Source organism: Phascolarctos cinereus, unplaced genomic scaffold, assembly GCF_003287225.1.
Source record: "Phascolarctos cinereus isolate Bilbo 61053 unplaced genomic scaffold, phaCin_HiC Scaffold_2;HRSCAF=192, whole genome shotgun sequence".
Classification (NCBI taxonomy): domain Eukaryota; kingdom Metazoa; phylum Chordata; class Mammalia; order Diprotodontia; family Phascolarctidae; genus Phascolarctos; species Phascolarctos cinereus.
The window spans coordinates 319,907,105-319,934,392 of NW_027555625.1; the positions used below are offsets into that span (position 1 = coordinate 319,907,105).

General features: G+C 38.9%; 1 long non-coding RNA gene across 1 annotated transcript in view; it reads left to right on the plus strand.

Annotated features, from left to right (window-relative positions):
- Nucleotides 1-27,288, plus strand: part of LOC110211309 (uncharacterized) — a 75,276-nt gene that overhangs the window by 18,583 nt on the left and 29,405 nt on the right. The window contains exons 2-3 of the long non-coding RNA XR_002325347.1: nucleotides 10,922-11,004; nucleotides 11,884-12,127. This is a non-coding gene — a long non-coding RNA (uncharacterized LOC110211309). The remainder of the gene's footprint in view (nucleotides 1-10,921; nucleotides 11,005-11,883; nucleotides 12,128-27,288) is intronic.

Below are 27,288 nucleotides of genomic sequence, written 5' to 3' on the forward strand. Positions count from 1 at the left end.
CCAAGACGGGAACACAAGGAGGTCTTAAGCATGGTGCCAAACACAGCCCCAATCACCTGCTTTGACTTTCCATATAAGAAAGAAAGACATTAACTATATCAGTCCTGAGCAATGCACCAAGTTTGTCCATGATGGCTTTTCATCTGGGGCCATGATGGAACAGGATAGAATTGTTTATAAATAGTGGAAAGAGTGCTGAAATTTGAATCATAGGATCATTGATATAGCATTAGGAGGGAACCTAGATATCAAGGCCTGCCCAGTCTTTTAACAGACAAAGAAATTATAGCCCAGCAGGTTTAATAACCTGACTAAGGTTGCATATGAAGAAAGTGACAAACCCAAGTCAGGAGTCGGGGGTTTGAATTTTGATTGTGGTCCATCCTAGTTGCATGAACACAGGAAAGTCACTTAATCCCTGTGAGACTGATGGATTGCTTATCAGTAATAGGTACTATGCTAAAACGTGAGGGATGTAAAGATGCAAAAATATAGTCCCTGCCCTCAGGAGGTCATTTTCCAATGGGGCAGAGGACACAGAAAACATATGAGATATATACATTACAAATAAGATATATACCTATGAGATAAATACAACATAAATGGAAGATAATATGTCATAGCAGAAAGTGGAGAAATTGGGAAAATTGTTCTGGGAAAGACCCTTTGTGAAAAGTGGGATTTGATATGACTCTAGAAGGAAATTATGGAAGCTGAGAGGTAAAGGTGAGGAGAGAGAGCATTCCATGCAGCAGGGACAGTCAGTGAAAGGGTACAGAGTCAGGACATGGAGTATCATGTACAAGGAGCAGTAAGAAGCCCAGTGTCACTGGAATGCAGACTATGTATAAAAAGACTTTGGAGGTGGGAAGGGGCCAGGTTGTGAAAGGCTTTAAATGCCAAAGAGAGGATTTTGCCTTTGATCCTAGAGGTAATAGAGAGGCAGAGGGGTTTATTGAGTGGAGAGGTGACATGGTCATACCTATGTATTAGGAAGATCATTTTAGCAGCTGTATGGAGAATAGACTAGAAGGAAGAGGTACAAGGCAGGGCAATCACCAAAACGCTGTTGTAACAGTTCGGGTGTGATGTGATGAGGGTTTGCACCAGGGTGGCAGTTGTGTGAGCAGAAACAAGGGGGCAGTGGAGACAAGAGGTGTTGTGAAGGTAGAACTGACAAGACTCGGCGACAGATTGTATATACGAGGTGTGAGTGAGGTATTGGTGGTGACATCAAGGTAGCAAGCATGGACGGCTTGGAGGATAGTGGTGCCTTCATTGTTGGTCAGCCTTTGTTCTCGAAGAGGACCAATGACACCAGGAGGGTGATGTCTTGACTGGCAAGTGAACTGGATTTAAGTGAGGCAGAGCTGGGCAAAGTCATCAGCCTCATTCTCTCCTCCAGTCAGTGGAGTCCAGCAGCAAAATATAAGTCAAGACAATAGCAATGGCCCAGGATGTAGGAAGAGACCTTGACCTTCTTAAGCTAAGATCTTTCCCAGGTCTGTTTGTCTGTGATATTCTATGATTCAAGGATTCTAAGTAGTAGCATTTATGTGATCTAGGGAAGGTTGGAAACTCCTTGTAATACCCAACACTGGGGGTCTTGAGGTTTCACCATAGCATAGAGGGATTATTACCAAATAACTAACAATGTGTAACAGAAAGTAGGATTTCTGTAATTAAAAACCTTTATTGATTTAAAAACAGCAAACAAAAAAAGCCCAGTCATATTAAAAAGTATCCCTCAGGGCACCTGTTCTATTGGTAACAATTGTGCCCCTAAGGCATCAAGACTCATGAACCACCTCATTTTGTAACTCTCTAACGTGCTTATAGTGTAATATTTAGTATCATAGTTTTATGTTGGTGGCTTAGTGTTGTTTTTGTTTGTTTTTTGTTGAGTCATTTCAATCCTGTCTGACTTTTTGTGGCCCCATTTGGGATTTTCTTGGCAAATACTGTAGTGGTTTGCCATTTCTTTCTCCAGCTCATTTTACAGATGAGGAAATTGAGGCAAATAGAAGTAAATGACTTGCCCAGGGTCACACAGCTAGTGTCTGAGGCCGGATTTGAATTCTGGAAGAGTCTTCCTAATTACCAACCCAGTGCTCTATCTACCGTACCACCTGGCTGCCAGGATTATCCCTTTACTGTGATAAATATGTGTGTGTGTGTATATGTGTGTGTGTGTGTGTGTGTATGTTTATACATGTATATGTGTGCATGTGCATATATGTGTGTAGGTATACTACATGAGGGCTGAGATGACGTGTTAAAATTTGTATCTTTTGCTCTGTCCACATTAGCAGCTCAATAAATTTTGAATGAGTGGGTAAATAAATGGATAATACTGTGTTTGTTTCTAACTCTCCCCTGCAAAAATTTTTTTGGATCTGTGAGGGCAAGCATTCTGTCTAATCTAATTATAGTATAGTATAGTATAGTATAGTATAGTATAGTATAGTATAGTATAGTATAGTACAGTACAGTATAGTATAGTATTCTGCATATGGAGCAACTAGGCTGCACAGTGGATAGAGCACCAGGCCTGAAGTCAAGAAGACTCCTTTTCATGAGTTAAAATGTGATTTCAGATATTTACTAGCTATGTGACCCTGGGCAAGTCACTTGACCCTGTCTGACTCAGTTTCCTCATCTGTAAAATGAGCTGGAGAAGGAAATGGCAAGTCACTCCAGTATCTTTGCCAAGAAAACCCCAAATGGGTTCACAAAGAATCAGACATGACTGAAACAACTGAACTTTTGCATATGGTTATTTTTCAATTAATGTGGAGTGAGAAAATAAGGGAATAAATATTATAATTATCACTAAATATGCTTTTCCTCTCTATTTCTTCTACTAGACTGAGATCTCTATGACAGCAAGGATGGTATTGTCTTACCTAAATTGTGTATTTCTTCCAACCCACTCAGTATAGTGCTCAGCACATAGTAGATACTTAATCAATGTTTATATCTATTGCTGTTGCTTCTTACCCTTTAGTGGTCAACCAGAGACCTTGTCCATTCTTTGTTTCTGCTTTGTGGCAGAGGTAAGAGTACCTTCCCTGCCCTTTCCCAAATGACCTGACCTTAGAACCTAAGCCCAGGCTATTAAATTTGAGGTCAGTGTAGATTTGTATTAGGAGCAAATGCTAAAAAATTATGTGTGTGTGTGTGTGTGTGTGTGTGTGTGTGTGTGTGTCCAGTCAAAGTAAACAAATAGACTCTGGGTTCTTTTCAGGGGGAAATTCAGAAATTAGCATGAGGTCCAAGTGTAAGGAAATATGTGTAAAAACAAGTTCTTGGGCCTCAGTCCCACACCTTTGTGCTGAAACAGTCCAATGGTTGTTTTCCAAGCTCTGTGTCCCATCACCCTCTGCCCAGGTGCCTTCCCTGCCTGCCTTCCCTCTCCCCTACCCTGCATTTCACAAAGAAAGACTTGTTTCCATTATGGGGCTGTGGTCAGGAGAGTCAAATGGGCCCGGGTCATGCCCAGACCCCACGGTGGGAGGCTGTGTTCTGGGGAGAATATCTGGTATGCCTGGTCTGCAAAGAGCCAAGTCTTAAACCATATCCTGCCTAGCACTGCTCCAGTGAACCAGGTGTAAGTGGTTTTTCCGGGACAGCCAAAACCACATCTTACTCAGAGAAACCAGCCGGTCCAAGGAGGCTTCATTCCCCAGGGTCATGGCTCTGCTTTTCCCACTGAGGCCTTGTTTACCAAGGCCACCTGCCCAAAGAATCAAATTCGGAATCTCTCAGTTTGGCCCCCACAATTCAACTTTCAAAGCCTTGGAGAGCCGACTGACAGATCAAATCCTTTTTACTCTGTCAGCAGCCTCTCTCCCACCCTGCCCCACCCCATCCCCTTGCCTACTTTGTATTTATTTTACTGTTTCAAAAGATCAATCTATCACTCAGAGCTGAAGGCTTTACATTTTAAAAATTCTGGTGGTAGAAGGGTTTCTATCAAGTAAATTTCCTACAACCTTGTCAGATTCCACTTTAATATATATTGAGAGTGCTTTAAACCATCAGAGATACTCACTCTGACCAAGAAAGGACCCAAGCTTTCCATCAATATTAAAGTGTCCTTTAGACCTCTCTGGGAAATTTAATCTAAATCTGTTATCATTGTCATTAATAGCACTAATTCCAAAATCTTTACTTACGTAGTAGCCTGAGGTACTGGAAAGAAAAAAAAGATGGTTAGATAGATAATGGATATAGATATATAGATAGAGATATAGATAGAGATATAGATATGGCATCATGGGAGCTAGGTTCAGATCCCAGGTCTGCTACTTAATGCATAGTTCATTTCTCTGGGTCTCAGTTTCTTCATTTATAAAATGAGGCAATAAGACTAGTAGACTCAACTGGAAAATCTTTTGCCCTAAATTCTATGATTTTTTTGATGACTTACAGATGCATTTAATTACTCATCCTATTTTATCATTCAAAATATTAAAATGATAGAGACCTTAGAAATAATCTAATGATCTTCAAGGCTTCCTTTTGAAATCCATCCATTCTTTCAAAATCTAGCTTAGGTGCTATCTTCTCCAAGAGCCAATCCTTTGCTGGCCCTCTCAGCTAAAACTATTCCCTCTCACCTTACCTGTCATATCCCTTTCTGTTTGGCCTTTCCTGCATACTTACATCATACTAATTTGCACTATAGCTATTTGGGGACATGTTTCAAACATTCATCACACTAGACCATTAGTTCTTTGGAAGAAAGAATAGTGCCATTTTCCATCTTTGATGGGCATCCCTACTGTCTGGCACAGGGCCCTGTAAATAATAGGAGTTTAATATGCTTGTTGAATTGAACCCTCTTGAGATGGAAACAGCAAGTATTATTATTCTCATTTTCCGGGTGTGAATACAGAGACACAAGGAGATCAAATAGCCGGCTGAGTGATAGGTTTGTGTCTAGCCAGTTGTCAACAATGAACCATGTGTGACTGAGATGAAGAAGGTAAAGAGCATCCCAGATCAGGACCAAGGATATGCTAATGGGTAGGGTAACTAGAAGAGTAGAGATTATGATTGGAGCTCAATTAATCTATAAAAAGGGTATATTCTTCATCATATTCAAGCTCATAACAAAATCTATAGAGCTTGAATCTTACTGTAATTCTCCTCCAGTTTGATCTAAAACTGAGTAGAAAGGCTATGACTAGTGTTCAGAGCTGTAACCTGGACAGGGACCACAGATAGAAGTAGAGTCAGAACTTAGAGGCTTATGATCAATACCCAGAAGCTCAAACCAGGCAAGATGACACAGGAAGAAGCAAAGTTATAGAATAATAGAATGGAAGGGATTTTGACTATCATAGAATTCAATGCCCCCAATTTACAGATAGGGAAATTGAGGTAAAGAAAGGCTACATGATGTAACATAACATTGGATTACAATTCAATCAGTGGCAGAAATGCAAAAAAGAAAAGAAAAGAAAAGAACTAAGTATCCTGCTATTTTATCCTTCCTGGGGTATTTTGTATATTAGTAATGGGCTATCTTCAATGGACTAATCCAAAGGAATGACTCTCTAATGGTGGAAAGCTAGAGGGAAGAAAAGGCCTTTATGTGCCATTTTTAATCAATGCTATGTCACTCAAGGGCTCTTATAATGACCATATACATATATGGTACAACCTAATTTGAGTTCTAATTATTTACATTTTTAACGTAACTTACATTTTCTATGTACGATATGCCAGGCATTTGTAACAGCATGATCATAGATTTCAAGTTGGAAGGAACTGGAGAAGATCCGCCTGTTCCAAATGTCCTGTTTTCACGGCTGAGAAAGCTGGAGACTAGGGAAGCAGTGATTTGCCTGAGGTTGCAGAGGTCGTGTGTACCACAGCCAGAATTCTATCAAGCCAAGGTCTTCTGATTCCAAATCCAGCACTCAGTCCACAGTACCAAGAAGCCAGTAAGAAGGCTGGGGCTCCCCTTTGAAGCACAAAGCCACCCTCCTCTCTGGAGCCATCCGCGCCAACAGCCTCACTCAGCAGGCTGCCAGAGCAGAGAATTCCACGCATTAATGGTGGGCTGGGGAAAGGGGGACAGACAGGGGCTGGGATACACACATCTTCCTGGACCTAAACACTAAGGAAAGACAATCTTCACAGCCTTATATTACGTAAACAAAAATGGGCTTTTGTGATTCATCCTCTGTTTCCTCAGACAGTAAACAGACACTTAGGGCTTTTTATGCTTCAGAGCAAATGAGATTACTGCTTTAATAGTTCAGCAGCTCTCAGCCTCCCACCAATGGGCTCTTTGCCTGTTCTTTGGAAGCACACACTTGTTTAAAATTAGTTTTATTATAAATCACCCTCCCAATGAAGTGACTGCCTTCACCCTCTGACAGATTTGTGTCCTTTCATGTTTTTAATGATGAAAGGCTTCCTCCTTCTTCATTCCTCCCTCCCCCCCAATTTATTCTCTCCCCCTCTCTCTCCTCCTTCAACTCCGAATTTAGCTCAGGAATAGCAAGTTCCAGGAGACCACAGTAAAGGGACCCCCTCTTTACCAACCAGAGCAGACAGTGTGGCAGCAGAATTGGGCTGGCCGAGGAATTCTGCCTAGTTCCTGTCCTTACCCCAGATGAGACCCTGGCAAGCCCCAGATATGTCTCTCTCCAGAGCTAACTAGGGCCACACACCGACAGCCACAAGTGATGTTTGCCTGAACAGAGAATTCTTGAACTCTATCACCTTTGACTCAAATCAGCCATGCTTTTTAAAATAAAGGAAAAAATATATATAGAATTCAGGGTTACGTTAAAAAAAATGACATAGAACTACTGTATTCTTTTACCCAGGCTAAACTTTACATCTCATCCATCCATTCATCCATCTACTTCACCCCAGGCACCTTGACATCCACCTTCCTATCTGTTCAGACTGTCTCATTTCCATATTTTGCTCTAGGAATCATATTCAAATGAATACATCACTCCTTTCCCAAAAGAGATGGGCTGTCCTAGGACTACACTCATCATTCTTGTTATTCCCCATGCAGAAGTCCCTTCCTTAGCCTTTACTCCCTTATATGTATGATCACTCCCTGTTAGAATACAATATAAACTCCCTGAGGGTAGGGATTGTCTAACTTTATTTATATCCCTAGCATCTAGTACAGGGTTTAATACATGCTTTCTTATTCATTCATTCAATCATTGATTCACTTTAAAAATAAATTTAGTCTATCTCAGAGTCTGGTGAGGAGAGAGAAAACCTGTTTGGCATTTTGGGGATTTTTGTATTTTAAATTTGTCTATTTTTTAATAAAATATTTATTGATATTGCAACATATAAATGTCTTATTTGTGCTTCTTTCCTTCCTTCCTTCCTTCCTTCCTTCCTTCCTTCCTTCCTTCCTTCCTTCCTTCCTTCCTTCCTTCCTTCCTTCCTTCCTTCCTTCCTTTCCTTCCTTTCCTTCCTTTCCTTCCTTCCTTCCTTCCTTCCTTTCCTTCCTTCCTTCCTTCCTTCCTTCCTTCCTTCCTTCCTTCCTTCCTTCCTTCCTTCCTTCCTTCCTTCCACCTTTCTTTTACTTTCCATTGACTCAGGATCCTAGATCAAGAGCTGGAAGGCTGTCAGATGTCATCTAGTCCAACTCTATCACTTTAGAGATGAGGAAATCAAAGCCCAATGACTTGCCCAAGATCACCCAGGTGAATGGAAGAACTGGGATTTAAACCCAGGTCCTCTGAACCCAATTCCATCACTTTTCCCACAATGCCATGCTGTTCTCCAACCTTCCCCCTCCTCCTACTCCCCTATCCTGTACCCCCCACCATGGCAATAGAACCCTCCAGCTGAGCAAAGAAAACAAATCAACACATGAGACATGCTCAGAAACTTAGCTTAAGTACCTCTGGTACTATTGTGACTTCCTAGCATGGAGTAGATGGAAACAGCAGCCATGGAGTCAGAGAACTTGACTAATCACATGACCTCTCTGAACTTCTCTTTCTTTACCTGTAGAATGGGGATAGTAGAGCATGCATTATTGCCCTTGCAAGGTTATGGTGAGGCAAAGAAATTGTAAAAGCTAAAGTGCATCAGAAATGTGAGCTGTTATTAATCGTCTAACAACTTTTTCACTTTGTCAGTCTTGCCTAACAGAGTTCCTTAGGGGACATGCTTCAGTGAATTATAAGAAAGGTTTGTAATTGGCATATCAATTATTTGTTTTCAGAGCAATCATTTACATGCAATGTCTTTTAAGTTGGCTTAGTCCATTTGCTGCATACTTAGAAAAGTCTTCCAGTATTGGCTTCCTAACTTGGTATTTAGTTCCCAGAGTGGATTCAAGGTCCTTGAGAGTCTGTCCTCCCATTTCACAAAAGGGCCTTGCAGGATTGTACCTGAGGCTTTTTATCCAGCATCACAGGGCTATTCATAATCTCCTTAAAAAGACAGGTGAGTGAGCGAATGAGTGTGTGTGTGTGTGTGTGTGTGTGTGTGTGTGTGTGTGTGTGTGTGTGTGTAAAGGGAACTATGCAATTGCTGTAAAATCCAAAAGACAGGTTTGAATGGAAGTCTGAGGTGCTTCCTTTTAAGAACAGTGATGCAAATAAGGTTCTCCTTGAATAGGGACACTGATTTCAAGCCTGGTAGCAGGACTGGATTCCGCTTTCTAGTGATCTGTGTTCCTCCACTGAGGACTGACATTCTAAAGGGCCTCCTACAGTCAGGTCATATGGGGGGGGAGGGTCAAGACAGTGTGGCACAATGGAAAGAACAATGGATTTGAAGGCGAGTCTCAAGTCTTTTTGGAGTCTTCTTGAAGACTCTTGAAGTCTCACTTGTAATGAAAAACCAGTTCTGTTATTTGCTATACATATCACAGGATCATAAGTTATGAAATCGACAGAACTTCAGAAATCAGTTAATTTGGCCTTTAGCTGAAGAGGAATTCCCTCTGCAAGTTCCTTCATCAAAGTTCATGGAGCCTTCCTTGAGGCTAGGTAGCACAACCGATGGAGCTCGGGGCTTAGAGTCAAGAAGACCTTAGTTCAAATTCAACCTCAAATACTTAATAATTACATGACTTTGGGCAAGTCACTTAACATCTGTCCACCTCAATTTTCTCAGCTGTAAGGAGGAGATATTAATAGCATCTACCACTGAGAGTTGTTGTGAGGGTTGAAGGAGATTTGTGAAGAGTTTAGCACAGAGCTTAGCGTGGGTAGTAGGTGTTTAATAAGTGCTTATTTCTTTTCTTCCTTAACATCTCCAGTAGGAAAAAAAAAAGCATTCCACTTAAAGGCAACCTAATTGATCTATTTGTTAGGAAGTTTTTCTGTACTCCCCACTCTTGCCAACACACCTAAATGCAAATACACCTTTCTGCATCTTCCACTCTGGATATCCTAGTTGGACCCTCTAGAATGTGTTCTTAATCTGGGGTCTGGAGAGCAATAAACATAGAAAGGGAAAAATCACATATTTTATTTTCATTCATTTCTCTAATTTATCATTTCTTTCAGTTATTTAAAAAAATTTTAATGTAAATAAATTAATAACTTTAATAAAAATAATTAAAATTATCCTCAAAAGGGGTCAATAAGTTTCACCAAGTTAAGTCAGAAGCATTTATGAAGTACCTACTATATACTTATGTACTAAGTACCTACTAAGATACTGAGCTAAGTGCTGGGGCAGCAAAGAAAGGGAAAAAAAAAAGAAAAGAAAACAGTACCAACTCTCAAAGAGCTCACAGTCTAATGGGGAGAAAAGAAACAATCAGGCAAACAACTATGTACAAATGAGATCTATACAAGGTAAATTGGAGACAATCACAGAGGGAAAGCACCAGCATTAAGAGGGATGAGGAAAATCTTTTTATAGAAGGTGGGGCTTTTACCTGGAATTTGGCAGAACCCAGGGGAGTCAGGGCAAAGAGAAGGAGGGACAGCCTTCCAGTCACAGAGGACAGCCAGAGAAAATGCACCAAATTGGAAGGGGGAGTATCTTGTGTGAGGAACACAAAGGATATCAATGTCACTGAATCCCAGAGTCCTTGGAGGAGTAGAAGGTATAAAATAATGTAGGAAAATAGGAGGGAATCAATTTGTGAAGGGTTTGAAGCCCGACAAAAGATTTTATATTTGATATCAGAGGTAATAACTAGACTGCCACAGAGGTATATGAGAGACACAAAAAGATTTAGAACCCTTCCTGGAGGAGGGGAAACAGAAGAAAAAAAGGGGGGATAAAGGAAATTTACATGATTACTATATATTTAAAAAGAATAGCAAATTGTACGTAATAGATTTGCAGTTTCATGTGCAATCATTTTCTATTACTATTATTATTATTATTATAACATGTTGTAGAAATGCTTGGTTTATTCCATAAATTAAAAATAAAATAAACAATTTTTTTAAAAAGAACCATTCCTCTAGAGCTAAGAAGAACAAATCAAATTGCTTTTCTACCTAATAGCCCTTTGAATAATACAAAGCAAAAATCACACCATACCTGAGTGTTCCCAATTTTAATCATACTCAGTTCTTTTAACAAATCATCCTTGTGATCTCTTGGCTTCCTCCGTATTCTGGACATCCTCCTCTGGATAATCTCCAACTTCCTAAAATGTTATTTGCTCAAAATGTGTGCCCCCTTCAAACTTCAGCCGTGGTCTAAGCAGAGCTAAAGGTAGCCACATGAATGTCTTCTTTCTTTTGGACACAAAGCTTTTCTAAACCCTGCATGAGATTGCATTGGCTTTGAGGGCTGCCATATTGGAATCAATTCATTCTGAGCTTGTAGTGTATATAGAAAACATTAAGATCTCTAGCCAAAATCTGTTGTCTAGCCACACCACATCTATCATATGCTTGGGAATTTATTTTTGGAATCTAAATGGAACCTGATCTTCTCTCAGTTTCAACAGTTGTAAGAAAGAGGATGGAACAAGCTGATGACCTGACACCCTGGAGCCATAGAGTTTCCATGGATCTTCCAAAGGTCAGTGTGCCCACCAAGCTTTGGTTGTTCAGGGAGCCAGTATACCAAAGGAGGGCAGAAATGAGGTAAAATTTAGTTGTCATGCAAGTTTTGGGGAGAAGAAAAAAAGCAAAAAAAAGAAAAGGAAACAAGATGATATTGGCCAAGGACTGCATTGGCTTGTAGACCTTCAAGTTATGTTTTCATGATGAGAATGTGATAATTTGCCTTGCTTCTGGGCAGTACCAGGTTCGTGAAGCAAGCTCCAAGGCAAGAGAGGTTGCAAGTGTGGCTAGTGTGAAGTAGCCAAGATCAGTTGGAGAAGGATTCAGCATCTTAGTCCAGATTGCTGTTGGCCGCCCTGGAGAAGGAGATCATGTAGATATACTGAGTCACAACTCCTTAGATATTGACTCTGTTAGAGACTATAAGTAAGAAAACAAAATAAAACAAAAACTTGGGGACAATTTTTTTAGCTCCACGTGGGAGCCACTGATGGGATGTATGATTCTAACCACCTTAAATGCATCAGTTGATCTCTAGCCTGTACAGTGGTTAGGCAAGGCAGATTAGTGGTACAGTGGATAGAGTAGTAGACCTGGAGTCAGGAAAACCTGAGTTCAAATCCACTCAGATACTTAACTTTCTGTGTGACTTTCAGCAAGTCATTTAATCTCTGTCTACCTCAGTTTCCTCAGTTGTAAAATGGATATAATAATAGCACCTGCTTTTCATATTATGAGGATAAACATAACATGTTTAACACAATGCCTGGCACATAATAAATGTTTGTTTGCATCCTCTTGCTCCAGTTAACAGCTATTTAGGGCTGTAAGGAGCCACAGGCAACATGCAGTAGTTATTTTAATATATTTGATTTTATCCCTTTTGCACAAACAGAAATGAACAAAGCACAGTATTCAGTCAAGCCACACTTGTGTGGTCAGCTCCATGAAGCCATGCTCAGGTGATGAGAACTCATTGAAATGCTGCAGAAAAGAAAGGAGGACAGAGCATACTAGTGGAGGGAGAGGAGGATCACAACCAAGAGATTAAGTAGACAAATTCACATGGATTACACCATTGGAATGATAACATGAACACTGACACCAGATTGGAGCTTCTCCATGCCAGCATGTCAACAGTGAGTATGAATCTTGTTTCCTTGAACTAACATTGGTTGTTGGTAGAGAATTGGTAGCAAGAGCAGCTGGTGGACGAGGGACTCCAAAAAGTGATACAAGCCAAGAACTGATGCAATGAATCCAAAGGACTAGTGTTCCAGTCTTTTGAAAGCCTCTTAATGTTAGAATAAAAACAGAAAATTGTAACTGTGTAATGGAGTACTGTGGGTAGCTAGGTGATATAATGAATAGAGTTTCAAGCCTGATGTCAAATCCAGCCTCAGACACTTACTAGCTGTGTGATCTTGAGTAAGTCACTTGACTCTGTTTGCCTCAGCTTCCTCACCTGTAAAATGATCTGGAGAAGGAAATGGCAAGCCACTCCAGTGTCTTTGCCAAGAAAACCCCACCTAGGATCACCAGGAAGCAGACAGGACTGAAACAACTTAACAATAACAGCAAATGGAGTACTGTGCACAATGGTGTCACATTTAAATAAGAACAGATCCCTGGGGATTGCATACTGACTTAGAAAACCACAAATTAGCATTATTTGTGCCATAGCGTATTTTAATTTTTTTTCTGTAAATATTTTTCAATTACATTTTAATCTGATTTGGACCTCACTCTGGAGTTTTGCTGGATGCATGTGGTTTATGGGCCATGAGTCTGACACCTCTGCTGGATAATCCTATGACTATTCCCACACATGGTGCCAGAAAGCAGCTGGTGCTACATAGCCCATATTCCTATATAACCATGAAAGCTTTGCATGATGTCTTTGGACACATGGGTAAAGAGAGTGCCCTGGAGTTAGTAAAGATCAGCTTTTACTGGCTGCAGATGGCTGCAGATGTCACCAAGAAGTATGAGATACATTTGTTGTGCACGTAGAAAATCACTGCCAACTCATGCTATGTATTTGGAGAAGATAAGCACTAGCAAACCTTTGGAATTTGTATATATTGACTTCCCATCTCTGGAAAAAAAGATAGGATAATAAGTCAGATATTGGTGGTAATGGACCATTCCAGATGGCATACCCAAGCAAGAGCCAGAAAATGATGTGAGAGAAGTATTTCTCAGGGCGTGGACTTCCTTCCAGAGTCCATTTGGACCAAGTCAGAGACATGGATAACATGCTACTCAAGGAAACACAAGCATTGACTGGCATCATAGGGTCTAGTACTACACTTTCCCACCCTCAAGAGGATGCATAACCTGAATGTTTCGATGTCTATGTTTCAAACATGTTATAGACACAGAACAGAATAAAAATCTCAGCGGAGTCAGCAAGTGATTTCCCTAGTACTTAAGAACAACTCCACCAGGAATCATGGCACCACTTTAGCCCGGACCTGTTGACATTGGGCACTCCTACTTGTTGCCTTGTATTTTGGAATCTATGGGGAGGAGAGCCTGGAGATACTCATGTCCAGCCTATCTTTCAGTTGAGAGAAAGGCTGATAGAAACTCACCACCACAGTTATTACCACAGCAACTCAAGAGAGTGCTGGCAAAAACGAATGACAGCGTGATATTCTAGTTCATTGTCAAATTTTACTAAGAAATCTTGGTGCTTATGAGACATACAAATTAGCTGATCGATCAAAACTACTCCTCACCTAGTTGTAGAGAGACTGGGCAGCTTGCCTAGTTACAAAAAAAAGCTTCAGGATTGACAGAACCTCTGTAAAGATGGTTCACTGAGACCACTTTGTGCCTCTTGGTGAGTTGTTTGGACTCACTGACAAGGCAGTAGAGACTGCTGGACACGTACTTCAGCAGACTCGAAGCAAAAGACACTGCTTGCCGTTGGCATGAAGACTGAGCTAGAAAGGCGCTCCGAAATAGGCATTTAAAGTGAAGAATGCTCTGTGTATCTTAACTCAAGAGCCAGTTCAAATAAAGGGAGATAAGAATTCAGAGGCAAAACCTGTTCTGCCTAGAATTTCTGAAGTTGCTACCCTTAGGGTACCTAGGGGTGGGGAACCTGTGGCCTCGAGGCCACATGTGGCCTTCTAGGTCTTTGGGTGCAGTTATTGAGGGCATTTGTTCTGTGAAATTTGGATTCAGTCAAAGGGCCACACTTAAGGACCTAGAGGGCCACATATGGCCAGGAAGCTACAGGTTCCCACCCCTGGGACACATCCCACAGAGCAAAGAAACTGGCAGCCAGACAGAGCCTTCCATAAAGTCAGGTTTAGGGATATGGGATTATAGTTCTGATGAGGGCTATGACCAGCCCTTACCATCAATCTAGCTTAGATTTAGGGGCAGAAAGGTCAACAGGTTAGAGCTGGGCCTGTTCAACTAGTAACTAGACTAACTTATGCTTTTATAGGAGAAACTTTACTAATAGTTATACATATAGCTAGAGAGCAATGCTGTTCACTCATGTAATGTGTGCCTTGGTACTTATACAAACTCATTGATGGAGGGGATAATCGTGTTATGTTTTGAGACTGAATCTGTTTTATTTTCTCATTCACATTTATTTGAGTTTATTCTAAGATCATGCATGTCTAGTAGCCATATTTAGTTTTTCTTGTTTGCCTATCTGTGTATACATGGCTATTCTGTGTATTTCCATTATTCTGCAATTTATTATTACTTTATTTGTGAATTGCTATTATGCATATTTAGTGATTAAGGGAATAGGCATTTATTAAGTGAATACTATATGCCAGGCATTATACGAAGTACTTTATAAATATCATTTCTTTTGATTCTCATGACATCCCTGGGAAGTAGGTACTATAATTATCCTATATTATTATAACAATATTATTATTACATTTGAGAAAATTGAGGCAGACAGAAAATTAGGGGACTTACCCAGCATCCCACAGCTAGTAAATATCTGAAGCCAGATTTGAACTCAGTTCTTCCTGACTCCAGGCCAAGTGCTCTATCCACTGTACCACCTAGCTGCCTTGTTTATATTTTTCCGATATGCATGCAGGTCTGTGAGATGGGCTTAGAACATGTCTTACATGTATATATGCCACCTATGCAGCTATGCTTTCTGTTATGCTATGTCTACTGCATGCATTGTCTATATATATATATACACACACACACACACACACACACACACACACACACACACACACACACACACATATAATATAATTTATATATTCTCTATAAAAGTATGCCAAGATGATTACCTGGGGTTCTGGGTTATTCATTCCTATTCTGTTAACTGTGGATGCTCTTTTGATGCTGTGATATATGATTGAAGATGTCACATGTGCTGCAGCTGATTTTGCAGGGGATCAAAAAAATCCTAACTCCAGAAAGGAGTGCACTGTGCCCCTTCCACTCTGATTCCTTTAGCCCAATGAGCTAGAAAGTAGCTGTGATTGGGCCTGAAGGATGGGATAGAAATGATCAGCATATTCTGATCCAAAAAAAAGTACTGGGGACTATGACTGTTAAGTGAAATGATGCTTCCATTATGTCGCCCCAAGCCCAATTCTAAAGGAAAGGAGAATGGAAGTTGAACAAGAGAGAAGAAACAATGCTTTCAGGAAAGATAATACTCTTCTATAATTTTGTTGTTGTTTATTCCATTATCATCCACTCAGTCATGTAGTTTGTTTTCATGTTTTTGTCTATTTGACTCAGCATTAGTTTCTACCAGGTTCCCCACCCCTGGTTTATGCAAATCTTCTTATGATTTTCTAAATTCTTCATAGACATTAGTTCTTATGGGGCAGTAATATACAATTACATTCAGATATGATTACTTGTTTACCCATTCACCAGTTAGTAGATATCTATTTCATTTCCAGTTCTTTGATAACACAAAAAGGACTACTATGTATATTCTGTACACATGTGACTATTCTTCCTATCTTTGACCTCATTGATCTATACACCTTCTTGTTGCCTGGTCATTTTTTCAGTTGTGACTGACTCTCTGTGACTGCCTTTGAGTTTTTCTTGGCAAAGATACTAGAGTGGTTTGCCATTTCCTTCTTCAGCTCATTTTACAGATGAGAAAATTGAGGCAAACAGGGTTAAGTGACTTGCCTAGGTCACACACCTAGTAAATGTCTGAGGCTGAATTTGAACTCAGTTCTTCCTGACTCTAGGCTTGACACTCTATTCACTGTGCCACCTAACTGTCATATATTTAGCAGTTCTTTGTATTGGCACACACACACACACACACACACATAATTGTTCAGCAATCATATAGTTCAGTTCATTCAGTATCTTGGGGTATAATTTAGCCAGACTAAACGCCTTGAACTTTTTGAGCATAGCTTTGTATTCATTGATTATGTTTAAACTCCCTCTTAACCATTTTTGTTCTATTCTTCCCAACCCAAAGAATAGTCCTAATGTATACATTTTATATATATATATGTATATATATATATATATACATATATATATATATATATATATATATATATATATATAATGTATATGTATAGAATTATATTAGAGATGGAAAGGCAATGGGTAGGGAGATGTGTAGAGATATGTCATGATGACCCTCCTACCACACAATTTAGGTAGCGGCCTGCTTGTCTGGCTGACCTGTGTGAGGTTCAACCTTTGATGATAAAAGTTTTGCATGGTAGCCCTGCTTTCTCAATGAACTCAGAACAAATCAATCTCATACCAGTATCTCCTTAGCAAAGGTATGTACTTTGAATCACTAACTTAATAGATAACTATTAAGTTCTACAATGTGCCAGGCATGAAGGTAGGGACTGACTTATAAGCATTTTTTTAAAAAAGTGATCTAAGATTGGGATCAATATTCAGTCCTGCAACTTACATCTTATGTGACCTCAGTGAGCCTCAGTTTCCTTCTCTAGAAAATGAGGACATTAACGGCAGCTAGGTGGTGCAGTAGATAGAGCTCCAGCCTTGGAGTTAGGAGAACCTGAGTTCAAATCCAGCCTCAGACATTCAACATTTACTAGCTGTGTGCCCCTGGGCAAGTCACTTAACCCTGATTGCCTCACCAAAAAGCAAAAATAAAAATGAGGATGTTAGACAAGATTATTTCTAAGGTCTCTGCCAACTCTAAAGCTGTAATCCTATAAATAGTGATGCTCTACTCCTTATAGGCATAGACACAAGATTTATACTACTCTCTCCCATTTGGGATACATAGGCCTAATAGACTAATATATGTGATAAATGGCCCTTCATGAATACCTCATGAGGAATGTTTTCTAATTCCAGGTGTTTACAGCCTCATGCAGACAAAAGCAATACAAACTTCTAGTCCCTTTATTCTCTAGAGTTCATTGGTCTGTTTCCATTTATGGAATACAGTAAAAGCAATAGGAGCTGATCAGGAAGAGAAGGCAAGTGGCCCTGAGAAGGGCTGGAGAAATCCACCTACAGGAGCCAAGGCTCATAAAAGCTGGCATTCTATAGCACTCTCACATTTGCAAAGTGCTTTACAGTGTCCTGAGACCATCCATTTAGAGCATGAAGAGACCTTAGAGGTCATCTAGTCCAACTGTCTGATTTTAGAGGAAACGGAGGCCCATAGAGCACCACAGAGGCAGTAAGTGGCAGATTTGAGATTTAAATCTAGATTCTCTCACTGCAGATCTAGCACTCTACTTACATTATCTCAATGGGTCCTTCCAACAATTACATGGCAAACAGTACTAACTACTAGTTTCTGCATCCTCATTTAAGAAGTCAGGATTAACAGCGAGGTTAAGAGACATTAAGGGATTCGTCCAGGGTCACAAAGATAGGAAGTATCAGATGGAACATTTAAACATGAGTTTCTCCTGATTTTAAGTCCAGCATTCTTGCCTCTATACCACATTGACCTTATAAAGAGCATCTCCCTAATGGTCCTCATCTTCTTTCTAAATAGGAGCACTCTTCTCTCACTGTGGGAGGAGCTTATGGGTACCAAAGTGCAAATGGCAACATGATTAGTTCCATATGTAGCTTGTTATACTTGTAAGGGAAAGTGATTACTCAAAAGTGACCAAACTCACAACAATTTTTAAGTGCTATGAATCTTTGTAGGTACTTTTCTTCCAAGAATTTCATACTTCAGTAGCATTGATTTCTTTAAGAAAAAAAAAGCAAGCCTTAAAAAGACACATTTGGATACTTAAAGATTCATGGGAGGATTATGTGTGGAGCTTCCTTATGGTGGAAGTGCTTATGTCTAGTTTAACATTGAATGGGAACTCCTGGAGGCTCAGAGTGGGCCCTCAGGCTGATTTTCATTCTGAAGGAAGCCTTAGGAAATAACTACCTAAAGGGAGGTAGCTTGCAATAATGTTTCGAAGCCTTGGAATACAATTTTCCTTTAAATTCATTAAACTTGTTTTGAGCAACTAATATGTGGAAGGCACTTTTCTGGGAATTAGGAATACAAAGGCAGAAAAAAATATATAGTTGTCCTTACATTCTACTAAAATATGGTCCCTCTGTGGCCTTATGTAAGTCACATCCCCTCTCTGGGCATCAGTCTCTTCATTTGCAAAATGAGATAGTTATATTAAATGATCCTTAAGGTACCTTCAAGCTTGGGATCCTGTGATTTTTTTTTAAGCTAAAAAAGAAAAATGATGGAGATTTTAGGAGGTAATAAATAACCTGGGATGCTTTAAACCTTCATAATGTAGGAGAGAATACATCTTGTTTATATTCATCACACAAGACAACTCACCATAAAGTATCAATTAAAAGTGCAATCTGAATAACTGTTGATGTTTTTTGGCACCATATTACAAAGAGTTACTGGAAAACAGCATTTTAAAAAAATGATGCATTTGAAATCACATAGGTCACTTCACAGTGTGGAGAAGGCTAGCCTGGAACTTCTTCAAATGGTCATAAATGCACTCGGATCTTATAAAATGAATGATTCCCTAGGGCCAAAATCATTGCTCCCTTTTAATGGTTTCTCCATGGCCAAAGTACTTCTGGCTTAGGAAACACTTTGATAATATAACCATCTCTATTTCTGCCACTACCTGTATATTAGATTTACTGATCCCAGACCATATGTGAGACTCTCTTTCTGGAACCTCTTTGTATAAGTTTTGAGGCATATAAAATAGAAGTTGGGAAGAAAGGTTTGGGGACAGGATTTCATGTCAGTTCTTGCCCACCTCCCCAATAAAGTAATGTCCTAATGAGGTTAGTGGAGCCTATCTGGGAGGGGCAACTAACTAAGGTTTTGGACCAATTAGCTTAATATTTAGAAAACATGAATTTGGAGGGCTAGTCAATAACCAAATTCTTCTCTTCCCAAAAGTATGGAGACAGCAGGTATGGGACCACTGCATGCTGGGAAGTAAGATGGGCTAGAACCATTAATGTTCCTTAGTCCCTGTGGTGAACATATTTTGTTAGCTACTTGAGGACAAATGTTGTTTCATATTTTTTTTTCACCAATGCCTAGCATACAGTATGTGCTTAATAAATGCATACTGATTGTTTGCTATCAGCTTCATGGTCATGGGATTGGACCTCTTAAAAGGTGGCAACACTCCTCCACCAAGATCTGAGGAAGTCAAAGCCAGGCATCTTTTCTTTCCCAAGGCCCACATCAGCAAAACACCACTGAGCACTTTCCTTCCAAGCTGAGTTGGAAAGAACATAGGAAAAGACATGATAGCAGCACCCACATCTTTAAACTTCCTTACCATGGAAACACTCAGGACCTGCAGACAGTTGTGGGGGGAGCAGACAACAACATACTCTTTCTCCACTCCTTTTCCACATAAAGCAAGAGCAAAACCACTAGATTTGCATATAACCCACAAGCAGAGAAGTGTGTGGCTAAAGAAGAGCCTCAGGCTTCCTCCACCCCACTCTGTGTTCTCTATCTTAGGGTGTCTGAATCAGCCAAACAGAATCTGCTTTGCTCCTACCCAGAAAGAATAAAGAAGTTAAGAGATAGCTATCTTATGGTCCTTAATGGGGTATAACTCTCTCATTCAGGTATTCTAGTGGCATGCTTCTTGTCTCTTGCTTCATATGCAATTTGAGGGCAAAATTCTGGTGGTTGAACCCTGCACTGAGCTCTCCATGTGGAGTGTTGGCTAAGGATCCTACTAATAGCAATGCGTTTTAAGATTTGCAAAGAATTTTATCTCCCTAATACCTTTGTCCAAGAGGTATTAGGTACCCAAGAGGTAATGCAGATGTGATTGCATCCATTTTACAGTACTGGAAGGGCTGCATTTGGATGAGGAATTAAATTTATTTTTCCTGCTCCCAGAAGACTGACTCAGGGCAATCAGTGGAATTTATGTAGTTGCCCTCACAACTCATACAACATTGCATTAATGTGATTATCTTCTCATAGCTTCTCCATCATTTACCATTTGTCTTTTGTCATCTTTTTCAATCAGATGGGTGTGAAGTGAAATGTTAAGAGTTTCAATTTTTACAACTTTGAGGTACCACATCACATCTATCAGGTTGGCTAACATGACAAAACAGGAAAATAATAAATGTTGGAGAAGAGGTGGAAAAAGTGGAACATTAATCCATTGTTGGTGGAGTTGTGAATTGATCTAACCATTTTGGAGAGCACTTTGGAACTATGCCCAAAGGGCTACAAAAATGTGCATACCCTTTGACCCAGTAACATCTAGGTCTGTATCCCAAAGAGATCATAAAAATGGGAAAAGGACTCACATGTACAAACATATTTATAGCAGCTGTTTTTGTGAATTGGAATTTGAAGTGATGCCCATCCATTGGGGAATGGCTAAACAAGTTGGTGGTATATGAATGTAATGGAATACTATTGTGCTGTCAGAAATGATGAGCAGACAGACTTCAGAAAAACCTGGAAAGACTTATATGGACTGATGCTGAATGAAGTGAGCAGAACCAAGAGAACATTGTATACAGTAACAGCCACGTTGTGCAGTGACTAACTTTGATAGACTTAGCTCTTCTCAGCAATGCAAGGATCTAAGACATCTCCAAAAGTCTCATGATGGAAAATATTGTCCACATCCAGAGAAAGAACTATGGAGTCTGAATGCAGATCAAAGCACACTATTTGCTCTTTTTTTCTCTTCTGTTTTGTTTTGTTTCTTCTTTCTTGTGGTTCCTCTTACTGGTTCTAATTCTTCTTACAACATGACTAATGTGAAAATATGTTTAATAGGAATGTATATGTAGAAACTATATCAGATTGCATGCCATCTTAGAGGGGAATGGGGGAGGGAGAAGAGGAAAATTTAAAACTCAAAAGCTTATGGAAGTGAGTGTTGAAAACTAAAAATGAGTTAATAAAATGTCTCAATAGTGAAAATAAAAAGAATTTCAATTTTGAGCTCTCGCCTTGGAGTCAGGAGGACCTGAGTTCAAAGCCTAAGACACTTGACACTAAACTAGCTGTGTCACTTAGCAAGTCACTAAGCAAGTCACTTAATCCCAATCACTTCATCAAAAAAAGTTTCAATTTTAATTTTCAAAATTTAAATTTTCAAATTTAATTTTTCTTATTTTTGATCATTTTGGACATTCTTTTTTACTTAGCCATCAAAGTTTTGCACTTGTTTTGAAAACAACTTGCTTATATCTTCTGATTATTTGTCTATTGGTTATGATTCCTATTCTTAATTATTTGCAGCAGTCCCCTTTTTCTTGGATATCAGACCTTATCAGAGATATTGATACCAAAGAGATTTCTCCCTAATTTTTTTCATTTCTTTTTTTTTTTAAAGTTCAAGCTGCATTGATTTTGTTCATACAAATGCTTTTGAATGCGCGCAGTTTTACAGAACAGGAAACAAAAGCTCATAGATAGAAATTCAGTGACTTGGCCCATAGTCACACAGCTAGTGAATGACTGACTGGGGATACAAACACAGCTGTCATATCCAACACTGTTGGATGTCATATCCAACACTTTTTCTGACCTCTTCCTATCTACCAATACTGGCTAAGGCATATAGGTTATTAGAGGATTTCTGCAATATCACTCTACTTGTACATAAACCTGCCTCAGGCATTACCAAAATTCATTAAATAAACCTCCATATTTCAAATTGGAAAAATGCTAAGGATTCTAAGAAAAATTGGATTATGACTCAATTGAGAGATGGATGTTTGTCCCTTGAAACTAACATTAGTTCTACAAATCTCCTCATTGCTTCCCATACTATAGGAAGAATGGGAAGGATCAGAATGGTGGTGATATTCATCACAGTCACTGAAGTAGAGGTAAGGAATTAGCATAACCTGTTGAGACAGTGGAGTTGGAGAAGGGATGGTAACAGAAATTGCAAATATATCAGAGGGTTTGCATAAAGGAGTATCTAGAAATAAGTTTAGAAAGCCACTTTTGAGCCAACTTGTCAAGTGCGTTGAAAGCCAGGCTAAACACAACAAAACAATTCACATTTCCATAGTGCTTTATAGTTTACAAAATAGTTTCCCTGCAACAACTCTGCAAGGTAGTTCATGCAAGTCTCCATTTTATTGATCAGAAAATTGAGGCCCATAGGGGTTAAATGACTTGCTTGTTATGGCGGACCTAGGGAAAAATGGAGTTAGAATAAAAAATCAGGCCTCCTGAATCCAGAATTTTTCCCCACTTCACAATGATGCTTCATAATTCATAGGTTCCCAAAGTGGACAACACTAGACTCTGGGGGGTGCTGGAATGATCTGGGGTGGTATTAGTACACTTGGGTGCAATTGGGGAGGTGTTAAATAAAAATAAAAGGGTGGTGGAAGCATAAGGAAAGAAAAGTAAAGAAGATACTTGAAAAACCATTTATATATGTTTCATCTATTGTGTAACAAAGTCATAGTGATTACATTATTTTCCAAATAAACACATAAAATATAAGTTATAACTAATCAGTGGCTAAGTCCACCAACAGGTCTTAACAAGCAAGTTTTGGCAGGCAAGCATGTTGTGCATTGTTGGGAAGTCTAGCATGTATTTGCAAAAATATGTGTGTGTAATGATTTGTTTACAACATAATACTATACAGTTGTGTGATGCAATAGTGTGTCATCAAAATTTTAATGCAGGAAAAGCCCCACAAATTTACAATAAATTATTAAATTTAAGATGCATCATTGTTTTAAAACAAATGTGTATTTTTTAAATGATGCAAATTAAAAACAAACACTGAAGGGTTAAAGAAAGTATATTTCCAGGGGGGTGCTGAGTAATTCTTTTTTGAAAATGGGGCAGTAGGCCAAATAAGTTTGGGAACTTCTGCTTTATATGATTTTATCTCAAAGGTAATAGGGAGCCATTGAAAGTTTTTGAGCTGGACAGTGACAATAATAATAATTTTTAGGGAACAGATTTATAACATGTTACTTAGTTTCCTTGTAGAAAGTATTTAGCAGAAGACAGAGGCTAGAATTATACAAGCGTTACAGATGCAACAATAATTTGGGAATACTTACACCAAATACTAGATCATATATATATATATATATGAAGATGGGGGTGCCAATTAGGAAGCTATTGCAGAAAGGGACACATTAAGTAGCCTCATAAGACTAAAAGAAAACCATGGCTATATCTAATCCAGTCCTCTCATAATATGACTTACGAAACTGAGACTGAGAGATAGGGAGCATCTTGCCCGGGATCAGCAGAAGAATCAAGATTTGAAGCTAGGTACTTTGACTCTAATTCTAGCTCTCTAAATTTCTTCAACAATATCTATGGATTCATGACACTGGATAAAGAGCTGGCCTTGAAACCAAGAAGACCTGGGTTGAAGTTTTGCCTCTAATGTGTATTGGTTGCATAACTCTGAGTAATACATCTAAACAGTTAATGCTCTAGAAAATTCTCTAGGACTATACATTGTAGAGAAGTGCCACCCTGCATTGAATTGTCAGATTCTTAAAGATTTTGTTGTATCAAGAAAATCACAGTCCAGGCCTTATATTTATGTATTAATGGATCGCTTTGAAAATATTTTTATTTATGTCTTTTATTTTTATCTTATAGTTGTTTCCAAATGTTTCCTCCCTGTTTTCTACTCAGTTAGCCACACCTCATAACAAATAATAAGTAAATAGGAGAAAAAAATAGTTCAACAAATTAAGTGAAACATCTACAATTTGACAATATAGTCAATATTTCACACTGATAGCCCCCTACCCCAGTGATGAAGGGAGTGAGGTGTATTTTTCCAAATGTTCTCTTAATAGCAAAGTGTAGTTATAATTACACAACATTTAGTTTCATTTTATTATCTTTTAAATTTACATTGTTGTGGTCATAGTGTTTATTGGTTTTTTGGGGTTTTGTTTTTTTACTGCATCAGGTTGTATAACTCTTCCTATGTTTATCTGAATTCTTCTTCACTTTTCTCATGAAGCACTAATATTCCATTACATTAATATACCACAATGTGTTTAAGCAATTCACTGATTGATGGGCATCTACTTTCTTTCCAGTTCTCTGTTACCACAAAAAGAGCTGCTGTGATAATTTTGGTGTACATTGGCCCTTTCTTTCTGTCTCTGATCTCATATACACATAATATATACACATATGTTTGTACATATGTATATATACACATTTGTGTATATGTATATATGCATACACATATACTAAAACATATGTATGTTTGTATGTATATATGCATATATATGTCTCACTATAAAACCTCTGGGTCAAAGGGTATGGAGATTTTAGTCACTCTTTTTTTTTTCTTAGCGCATTCTTCTCCAGAAGGGTTGGACGAGTTCATAGCTCAAGTAACAGTGTACAATATTAGGGTTCCTGTCTTCCCACAGCCTCTGTGACATGAATTATTTTTATTTTTTGTCTTTTTTGACAATTTGTTGGGCATGGGTTGACACCTTTGAGTTGTTTTGATTAGCATTTACCTTTGTTATTAATGTGTTGGAGAAATCTTTAATATAATTGTAAATAGTTTACAGTTCTTTTGTGAACCATTTATTCCTATCCTTTGACCACCTCTCTATTGGGGAGTAGTTCCTGTTCTTATCATTTGTGTTAATTCCTCATGCTGTACATCATGGAAATGACAGCCTCACCAGAGGCATTTAATGCATTATTTTCCCTTTCTCTAAATTTCCCTTCTAGTCCTTGAGGAACTGATTTTGTCAGTGTATATGCTTTTGAATTTCATAAAATCGAAATGACCAATTTTATCTTTTTGTGATTGCTCCTATCCCTGTTTGGTTAAAAGCCATAATTGTGAAAGGTCCCTAATCTGGTTCTCTTTTAATTTTTTTTAATGGTGTGACTTTTTATATTCAGTTCATGTATCAATTTTTAATTTATTATGGCATATGGTAAAATATTTTAGTCTAAACTTAATTTCTGCCAAATTGCTTTCCAATTTTCCCAGCAGTTCTTGTTGAAAAAGGAGTTCTTCTTGAAATAGTTCATATTCTTGGGTTTGTCAAACATCAGATTATTGAGTTGGCTTCTGATGCTTCCTCACTGAGTCTGTACCACCATTCTATCCTTTTATTTTTTTAACTGGTACCAAATAGTCTGGACACCTCCTGCTTCATAGTACAAGGTGATATCTATAAATGTTAATACCCCTTTATTTCTACTTTTCTTCCTCATTATTTCCCTTGAGATTTAAGGCCTGCTGTTCCTTCAATTGAATGTTGCCATTAATTTGCATAGCCCTAAAAAATATCCCATTATCTGGTCATGTTCATGTGCCATTTGTGTGGCTCATAAAGCATTTATCCCAAAAGGACCTTGTGAAGCAGGTAGTGAAAGTATCATTAGCTCCATTTTACAGGGAAGAAAATTGAGGCCCAGAAAGGTTGAGACTTCTTCATTTTCTCACTACCAGCAAGTGACCAGTGGAGCAGAAGTTTGACCCCAAGTCTACTGGCCCCCAAACCAATGCTCTTTCCACTGTGCCATGCATTAAGAACTATCCTCTAAGCCTTATTTTCACCCACAGGCCCTTGGATGCTTCATGAAGTTCCTCTCCCTATCAAACAACAATAAAACTAACAAACTAGCCCAAGTTGTTGGATTTTTAGGGGTCGGGGGAGTTCTGGCTGCAGTTAGGGATGGTAGGCTTGCTGCTGCTTGTCCTTTTGCATGTGTGCATGGTGACATATTTTGTTTTTTAAACCAAACATTCCTAACAACATTCCTAAAAATCAAGGAAAGCTATCATTCATCAGAATGAGTCGGGGTAGCTTCTACCCCAGGAGAGATGCTCCTCTAATGCAGAAAGCCCTTTTTAAAAAATTGACCAACTTGATCTGGTCAATTATCTCCACTGATTACATAATTTTCCTTCATTGGGGACAATGATTATCAGGAATGTGCAGAAGGGCAATAGATTTGAGAGTCAGACTGTTCCCACCCATTTGGCAGAGAGGATCACTGTACATTTTAACAGTTGTTTGGTTTGGTTCAAGAAAAAAAATATATATATATATATATATGTATATCTCAAGCTTCTCAAATCTCTGAGTCTAAGATGATGATTATAGCAGAGTGATCCATTTTTTCCAATAATAATAATATTACTAAGCTCATATCCTACTAATTTTGCTAGATATTGGTACTGGACTTATGATTTCATTGCTACAGGGAACTTTTGGTAATGGAAATTTTTTCTGTCAGTTCAGGTTGGCACCTTCTCTATAACTTCTAAGAGAGTAACCTAGAACACTTAGAGGTCAGCCACTTGTCCCGGTTCACACAGTTAGAATGTTTCAGAAGTGGGACTTCAACCCAGGTCTTCTTGGCTTTGAAGGTCACCTCTCTATTTTTTTTTTGAATTTACAAAAAACCGCATTTTATTCATCTTTTAGTTCTTCCAAAGTTGAAAATATCAAGTCCTACTGCTAAGGAGAAAAAAAAAACGAAACAAAAAGCCTCTCTCTCTTAAAGTCACAGGACACAGAGTGATCTGTTCTGGGACGAGTGAGCACAGAGGACTAGGAGGGAAGATGGCAGGCAAAACCCCCTCCCAAATACTTAAAACAAACAAACAAAAAAAACCTGTTCAACAGAAACTGTGATAAATACAGGACAATGCAAGACAAGTAAAAATGAAGAACAGTGACCAGTGGCTGTGTTGTCTTTCTCTCCCCCCTTCCTTTCTTTCCCTGATAGTATCTCTAGGATACTGAACAGTAACTTTTCTCACCCAGAATTATTGTTGCTTCAAAACAACCCCTCTAGATTTCATTAGGAATTGAATGT